Below are 9122 nucleotides of genomic sequence, written 5' to 3'. Positions count from 1 at the left end.
CCCACCTCAGCTGTAGATCTCTGCAGTTCATCCAGAGTGATCATGGGCCTCTTGGCTGCATCTCTGATCAGTCTTCTCCTTGTATGAGCTGAAAGTTTAGAGGGACGGCCAGGTCTTGGTAGAATTGCAGTGGTCTGATACTCCTTCCATTTCAATATTATCGCTTGCACAGTGCTCCTTGGGATGTTTAAAGCTTGGGAAATCTTTTTGTATCCAAATCCGGCTTTAAACTTCTTCACAACAGTATCTCGGACCTGCCTGGTGTGTTCCTTGTTCTTCATGATGCTCTCTGCGCTTTTAACGGACCTCTGAGACTATCACAGTGCAGGTGCATTTATACGGAGACTTGATTACACACAGGTGGATTGTATTTATCATCATTAGTCATTTAGGTCAACATTGGATCATTCAGAGATCCTCACTGAACTTCTGGAGAGAGTTTGCTGCACTGAAAGTAAAGGGGCTGAATAATTTTGCACGCCCAATTTTTCAGTTTTTGATTTGTTAAAAAAGTTTGAAATATCCAATAAATGTCGTTCCACTTCATGATTGTGTCCCACTTGTTGTTGATTCTTCACAAAAAAATTTAGTTTTATATCTTTATGTTTGAAGCCTGAAATGTGGCAAAAGGTCGCAAAGTTCAAGGGGGCCGAATACTTTCGCAAGGCACTGTACATCACTTGGGGTCTCTATAAGCTACAACATGAGGTCCTAAACCTAGCATGAAATTGCATCCTAGCTGTGTGGGTTAATAGTGTCAAAATGTTGGACATGGGGTAAGTTGAGCCAATGGCTACCATACCGCATACAAATGATTATTACGTTATGTCAGTTTTATGCATATGCATAGTATTTCTGCAATGTGTGATGCATATGAACAAACTTAAGCAGGGGTCTAGCTCCCCTTGAGGTTCTTGATAGACCAGCCAAGGAAGTGACAGAAGGGAAGAAGTCCATTTGAGCAGCAGCAAGAGATGACAATAATGAACTGAATGACACTGAAGAGGTGCATTGACAAAGAAGAAAGCGGACATGAGAATATGAGAATCTTCACTGTGAAATATTCTCTATACGTGTGCATTTTAAAATCTGTACAATGGTTACCAAAACCTGCAGGCTTCTCCTTCACCGCAGCCAACGTGAGTAAAACATTTAAACTGGTTAACCCTCGCAAGGCTGCCGGCCCAGACGGCATCCCTAGACACGTCCTCAGAGCATGCGCAGACCAGCTGGCTGGTGTGTTTACAGACACATTCAATCAATCCTTATCCCAGTCTGCTGTTCCTAAATGCTTCAAGAGGGCCACCATTGTTCCTGTTCCCAAGAAAGCTACGGTAACTGAGCTAAATGACTATTGCCCCGTAGCACTCACTTCCGTCACCATGAAGTGCTTTGAGACACTAGTCAAGGATCATATCACCTCCACCCTACCTAACACCCTAGACCCACTCCAATTTGCTTACCGCCCCAATAGGTCCACAGATGACGCAATCGCAAGCAACACTTCCCTAACCCATATGGACAAGAGGAATACCTATGTAGGAATGTTGTTCATCGATTACAGCTAAGCATTTAGTACCCTCCAAACTCGTCATTAAGCTCGAGACCCTGTGTCTGGACCCCGTCCTGTGCAACTGGGTCCTGGACTTTCTGACGGGCCGCCCCCCAGGTTGTGAGGGTAGGAAACAACATCTCCACCCTGCTGATCCTCAACACTGGCGTCCCACAAGGGTGCGTTCTCAGTCCTCTCCTGTACTCCCTGTTCACCCATGACTGCATGGCCATGCACGCCTCCAATTCAATCATCAAGTTTGCAGACAACACTACAGTGGTAGGCTTGATTACCAACAACAACGAGACGGCCTACAAGGAGGAGGTGAGGGCCCTGTGTGGTGTCAGGAAAATAACCTCACACTCAATGTCAACAAAACAAAGGAGATGATCGTGGACTTCAGGAAACAGCAGAGGGAGCACCCCCCTATCCACATCGAAGGGACAGTAGTGGAGAAGGTGGAAAGTTTTAAGTTCCTCGGCGTATACATCACGGACAAACTGAAATGGTCCACCCACACAGACAGCATGGTGAAAAAGGCACAACAGCACCTCTCAGGAGGCTGAAGAATTTGGCTTGTCACCATAAACACTCCACCCACAACCGTAAGGCTCTCCAGTGGGTAGTGAGGTCTGCACAACGCATCACTAAGGGCAAACTACCTGCCCTCTAGGACAACTACACCACCCGATGTCACAGGAAGGCCAAAAAGATAATCAAGGACAACAACCACCTGAGCCTGTTCACCCTGCCATTATCCAGAAGGCGAGGTCAGTACAGGTGCATCAAAGCAGGGACCGAGAGACTGAAAAACTTCTATCTCAAGGCCATCAGACTGTTAAACAGCCATCACTAACATTAAGTGGCTGCTGCCAACATACTGACTCATCTCTAGCCACTTTAATAATAAAAAATTGGAATCTAATAAATGTTTCACTAGTCACTTTGCCACTTTATATACTGTTTACATACCCTACATTACTCATCTCATATGCATATAATGTACTCTATACCATCTACTGCATCTTGCCTATGCCGTTTGGCCATCGCTCATCCATATATTTATATGTACATATTCTTATTCATTCCTTTACACTTGTGTGTATAAGGTAGTTGTTGTGAAAGTGTTAGATTACTTGTTAGATATTACTGCATGGTTGGAAGCACAAGCAGTTCGCTACACTCGCATTAACATCTGCTAACCATGTGTATGTGATCAATAAACGCTGTACTGTCATTTGCAGATGGCTACAGAAGCCTATAGTTTGATCGTCCAAATTTCAGCCATGCAAGGTTATAAGGCCAGCATTCCATAAACTTCACTGTGGAAAAGGTGAAAGTTGACATGCTTCAGTTTGCTGCCTCATGGTTTCTCATGTCTCCAGCGATCATGAGGCAAAATATATATATTTTTGAACGGTCATTTATATTTACAATAACCTTATCCAAACGGCTTACTCTTATCAATGTGTAAATTACACTGCATGGAGAATGGTGTTATTTCTATAAAAAATTAAGTAGATGTGGAACCAACAGGTTGCTCGACCTTATTCATTGTTTCATTGCATGTAAAGGTGGTGGAATTATGAGAGAATTAAGTCAAGGTCAGAATACATCTGTAAACACCTCAGACACAACTTCCTTTCTTTCATCTCCACCCCAAACTAATAGTGGGTTAGTAGCATGCTATTCTCATGCTTAAGTTCAAGGTCAGAATACGCATAGAGAGAAAAGTGCACAGAAAAAGGGAATTACCCACTGGGCACAGAGGTCAGTTCAGCGTCTAGTTTTGATTTACATTTGGTTGAGTTGTCAACTAACGTGAAATCAATACAAATATCTCCATGTCATTGGATTTAGGTTAACAGTTGGGTGAAAAAAATACGAAATCCCTTAAGTTGAAGACTTCTTGCAAATCAAGTCCGTTTTCTCTGTTGATTCAAGATCATCACATTGAATTTTGTGGTTGAAATGACGGTGTGGTTGAAACTTTGATTCAAACAGTTTTTCCCCAGTGTGTATGTTCCATTTACACCCGCTTTACCCTCTAACTATGTATGTTCCATTTACACCCGCTTTACCCTCTAACTGTGTATGTTCCATTTACACCCGCTTTACCCTCTAACTGTGTATGTTCCATTTACACCCGCTTTACCCTCTAACTGTGTATGTTCCATTTACACCCGCTTTACCCTCTAACTGTGTATGTTCCATTTACACCCGCTTTACCCTCTAACTGTGTATGTTCCATTTACACCCGCTTTACCCTCTAACTGTGTATGTTCCATTTACACCCGCTTTACCCTCTAACTGTGTATGTTCCATTTACACCCGCTTTACCCTCTAACTGTGTATGTTCCATTTACACCCGCTTTACCCTCTAACTATGTATGTTCCATTTACACCCGCTTTACCCTCTAACTGTGTATGTTCCATTTACACCCGCTTTACCCTCTAACTGTGTATGTTCCATTTACACCCGCTTTACCCTCTAACTGTGTATGTTCCATTTACACCCGCTTTACCCTCTAACTGTGTATGTTCCATTTACACCCGCTTTACCCTCTAACTGTGTATGTTCCATTTACACCCGCTTTACCCTCTAACTATGTATGTTCCATTTACACCCGCTTTACCCTCTAACTGTGTATGTTCCATTTACACCCGCTTTACCCTCTAACTGTGTATGTTCCATTTACACCCGCTTTACCCTCTAACTGTGTATGTTCCATTTACACCCGCTTTACCCTCTAACTGTGTATGTTCCATTTACACCCGCTTTACCCTCTAACTGTGTATGTTCCATTTACACCCGCTTTACCCTCTAACTATGTATGTTCCTAGATAGTTGAGAGGTTGACCCTCTCAGGAACAAGGTAACAATGACATACCAGGAAATCACCAGAAACCAAGGAAACATTAATCATGGACTAAGGGCCAGTACCTCAAGGTAAACCAATGCTTGCTGCCCTTCTCTACAATGACTTAGAGGTTGATCCAAAAAGGTTGAACCAAAAAGGGAAATGCAATAAATACACAGAAAACACCAGGAAATCCAGGAAACCCAGGAAATATGAATAATATCCCGAATTGGCCCTGGAGTCATCAGGCGAAGTGTGGGAAGTATGAGTGTGAGAAATGTAGGCTAAGACTGGCACAGCACCTGAACAGGAAATGACTCAGAGTACAATGGACTGCATGAGGAGATTCTCAAAATAATGTTATGCTTTTAAATGAATTCCCACAACTACGTGTGCGTGCGTGTGTGTGATTGTTTCAGCAGCGCTGGAGGCTGACTCCTGGTGCTCACTCCACATATACACACACGCATGCACATGCACACGCACACACATTGCAAATACAGTCTCATGCAAAGGCACACACAAAACTAAAAGAAATGACTCCATCAATAACCATAATGTGATGATTCTCCTATCTCACAGTTTCAATGACAACATTGCAACCACAACCTTGAACCAATGAACAATGACCCACAAATAGCAGTTATAGAGACTGGGGGGTTTCTGATGGCAATCCCTGTGTGTCTGTCAGATTCTAGGAGGTGTATGTTGGCGAAACCAGTTTCCAGGAAGTGACCATTAAAACAGATGGGTCATTGGGGAAAAGCCCCTGTGGGGGGGGGGGGGGGGGGGGGGGTCATCCGTCTGGCTCTAAGGTGACACGCAGGTATGGGGAGGAGTGATGAGCCTGGGTGTAACGATGACGTTTGGCACTGGGGGGCACGGGGTGAGTCACGACTCCATTGGGTGGAGATGGAGGAGGCCCACATGGGTAAAATGATCCACCTGTTTCCACCTTTGTCTCTGGTTCTGACTAAAAGTGGACGCCTACTGGGAATGTAATTGTATCTCAGAGGACGATGCAGACTGAATGTCAAGTCATAGAGAGAGCCACACACTTGGCTGAGATAAACTGTCAGTAGTCTCGGTAACACAGAACAAAATGTGGTCAGATGCTCAATACCATTTTTGTTAAGTAGTCTGTCCCCTGTACTCCTAGCCATCTACATCTACTCTTAGCCATCTTTGTTCATTGAAACTGTTTATACACTGATTACAGATTCACTAGGAGAGAGAGAGAGAAAGAGAGGGCTGATGGATCATTTCTGATTGTTTTACCTTTCAATATTCAGCTAAATCAACGAGACAATATATTAATCCCAATTGAAAATATGGCAATCAAATGGCCCTTACACTAGTGAATTGCAACTTGGGCATGTTGGGCCCCAAAATAAACAACAATATGAAGAACGCATGGCATGGACCATATTTACATTGGGGCTCCAATCTTGTTTTTATTGGTGGATAAATATGCCACGAGCGCATCATAGCACCACACACACACACACACTGTTAGTGACATATCCACATACCCCGCAGCGGCTATATGACAGAAAAAAATAAAAAACGTTTACAGACATACAGTACAAGAATGTGTTACATGCTACACACACAACATGTAGACAGACACAGTCAATTACACATATTCACTTTATCTCTCTAACACTCTCTCTCACACACACACACACTCACTCAAATACACACACACAAAATACCATGGGGGAGAGGCACCAAACCTCATAAAGGTCATCCTTACAGTAACATATCACACATACACAAACATGCACACACACACACACATACACACACATGCAGGGCTAGAGCCTTATTGAGAAATAAATGACACTTTTCAACCATTGATCCCCTGAAATGAAATGGATTCTAAAACCCTAAACCAACTTGAAATATCACCACTACATGTTGTAATGGACATGGAAGTAACGCAAGGTCCCTAGCAAGCCAAGAACCACTTTAACCAGCCCCAAACAGAAATGTCCACAGCTAGGGATGGACAGGTCATCTGTAGCCAGTATGGGCCTGTATGGTGTTTTTGTGAGTGGTTTTTTGTTGCACAGAATTACTCTTATTTGGCAAAGAATAGGGGTTTCAAGTTGTAAAAAAATTGGACGGGAAGATTGAGGGAAAAAAATGGGCCTGTGTGTTAGAAATGCCCGAGATGATTTTGGGACCCAGTCCTCCCCTGTCCACAACCCTCACCAGGATACCCCCATTGGTATAGTAGGCCAGGCTGCTATCAAGGCTATAGGGTCATTATAAACTGTGTGACTGCTGTTGGAACCCTCTATAAAAAGCTGGACAGTATGATCACAGGCATGGGGGATTGGCATTACATGACTGGCACTGCAAGTATCATATCAGCTGACATGCAATTATAGTAACATCAATACAATGACATTTTCCATGTGTGACATGTCATCACCTTTGAATAATAACAAAGGCCTATGAACAAACAAAGTCATTATTTGCAGAAGAGCTCTCGAGCTCAATGTTTGCATTCTACAGTGGATTTGGAAAGTATTGACCTCTTCCCCTTTTCCACATTTTATTCTAATTCTAAAATGGATTCAATAAAAAAAAATCCTCATCAATCTACACACAATACCACATAATTGTAACGGTTTTCTTCCGCTGAAGGAGAGGAGGACCAAAATGCAGCGTGGTTAGAGTTCAACATGTTTAATCAAGACCATACACAAGAACACTACAAAACAATAAATGTGAAAACCGAAACAGTCCTATCTGGTGCAATGACACAAAGACAGAAGACAATCACCCACAAAATACCCAAAGAACATGGCTGCCTAAATATGGTTCCCAATCAGAGACAACGACAGACAGCTGCCTCTAATTGAGAACCAATCTAGGCAACCATAGACATACAAAACTACCTAGAAAGGAAACAGCCCCATAAACATACAAAACCCCTAGACCAGACCAAAACACATAAATCCCCCATATCACACCCTGTCCTAACCAAAATAATAAAGAAAACAAAGATAACTAAGGCCAGGGCGTAACAATAATGACAAAGCGAAAACAGGTTTTTAGATTTTAATTATTTTTTTATTACAAACAATAAATGGAAATACCTTATTTAAATACGTATTCAGACCCTTTGCCATGACACTCAAAATTGAGCTCAGGTGCATTCTGTTTTCATTGATCATCCTTGAGATGTTTCTACAACTTGATTGGAGTCCACCTGTGGTAAATGTAATTGATTGGACATGACTTGGAAAGGCACACATCTGTCGATATAAGGTCCCACAGTTTACAATGTATGTCAGAGCAAAAACCAAGCCATGAGGTTGAAGGAATTGTCCGTAGAGCTCCGAGACAGGATTGTGATGAGGTACAGATCTGGGGAAGGGTACCAAAACATTTTGGCAGCATTGAAGGTCCCCAAGAACACAATGGCTTCCATCATTCTTAAATGGAAGAAGTTACTCTGACAGAGCTCTAGAGTTCCTTTGTGGAGATGGGAGAACCTTCCAGAAGGACAACCATCACTGCAGCATTCTACCAATCAGGCCTTTATGGTAGAGTGGCCAGACAGAAGCCATTCCTCAGTAAAAGGCACATGACAGTCCACTTGGAGTTTGCCAAAAGGAACCTAAAGGACTCTTAGATCTTGAGAAACAAGATTGTCTGGTCTGATGAAACCAAGATTGAATTCTTTGGCCTGAATGCCAAGCGTCACATCTGGAGCAAACCTTGCACCATCCCTACGGTGAAGAATGGTGGTGGCAGCATCATGATGTGGGTATGTTTTTCAGCACCAGGGACTGGGAGACTAGTCAGGATTGAGGGAAAGATGAACGGAGAAAAGTACAGAGAGATCCTTGATGAAAACCTGCTCCAGAGTGCTCAGGACCTCAGACTGGGGTGAAGGTTCTGTGAAAATAGCAGTGCAGCGATGCTCCCCATACAACCTGACAGAACTTGAGAGGATCTGCAGAGTAGAATGGGAGAAACTCCCCAAATACAAGTGTGCCAAGCTTGTAGCGTCATACCCAAGAAGACTCAAGAATGTAATTGCTGCCAAAGGTGCTTTAAAACAACAAAGTACTGAGTAAAGGGTCTAAATACTTAGTGTATGTAAATGTGATATTTTATTTCTTTTTTTAATTGGCATACGTTTCTAAAAACCTGTTTATGCTTCGTCATTATGGGGTATTGTGTGTAGATTGAAATGATTTAATCCATAACAAAAGGTGGAAAAAGCCAAGGTGTCTGAATACATTCTGAATGCACTGTACATGAGTTAGGTGCGCTTGTCACTGACGTGTGTGTGTGTGTGTGTGTGTGTGCGTGCGTGCGTTCATGTATGTAACAGTGCCACGGCCATCGTCTCTCAACTGTCAGCACCACTTTCTCTCTGGTGCCACATCACTCTCTACCTGCCCCTGGGGTCAGCGGCCATTAATGTCTGTCCCTTGCACCTTGGCGGAGAGCAGCGTGTTGAGAGGGGAGAAGAAAATAAATGTGGCAGACGCAAGCCGACCTTCAACCATCTGGTTGGACTAATGAGTGGGGGGGGCGAGTGCCCCCTTCTTCTCCTTTTCCCTGCCCTACTTCCTGTTTGTGCGTAAGATCAGCAGCTCTGGGATCCACACACACTATTCTGAGCTATCAACTGTGTCACCCAGCTAAACATCTGACCCGCTAAAGTGGGGCTCTCCTTTCCA

Source organism: Oncorhynchus mykiss, chromosome 15 (genome assembly GCF_013265735.2).
Source record: "Oncorhynchus mykiss isolate Arlee chromosome 15, USDA_OmykA_1.1, whole genome shotgun sequence".
Taxonomy (NCBI): Eukaryota; Metazoa; Chordata; class Actinopteri; order Salmoniformes; family Salmonidae; genus Oncorhynchus; species Oncorhynchus mykiss.
The sequence above is the reverse complement of the archived record's forward strand: the minus strand, read 5'-3'. Positions refer to the sequence as shown.